Here is a 268-nt window from a genome sequence, read left to right on the forward strand (position 1 = left end):
AAAAAAAGAACAGCTCTTTGTACACAAGTCAGCATGCAGACAGTGTTGACCATTCTCTGTAGTGTGTCCCAGTAACCCTGGATGTTCAGGTGACCCTCACATGGTGTCTGTCTTGCCCTGTGTGTGCAAATCTCTGTGTCTAACCTGCTCTTTTCATAAGTCAGAAGTGATTCGATGGAGAAGCCACTTTACTCAAGCATCATTGAATTAGCATCACCAAGCAGCCCTCTTTCCAAACAGGATCCACCCATAGGGAAAGATGATGGGG

The sequence above is a fragment of the Echinops telfairi genome, unplaced genomic scaffold, assembly GCF_000313985.2.
Source record: "Echinops telfairi isolate 266 unplaced genomic scaffold, ASM31398v2 ScPeMD7_9;HRSCAF=40, whole genome shotgun sequence".
NCBI classification, from domain to species: domain Eukaryota; kingdom Metazoa; phylum Chordata; class Mammalia; order Afrosoricida; family Tenrecidae; genus Echinops; species Echinops telfairi.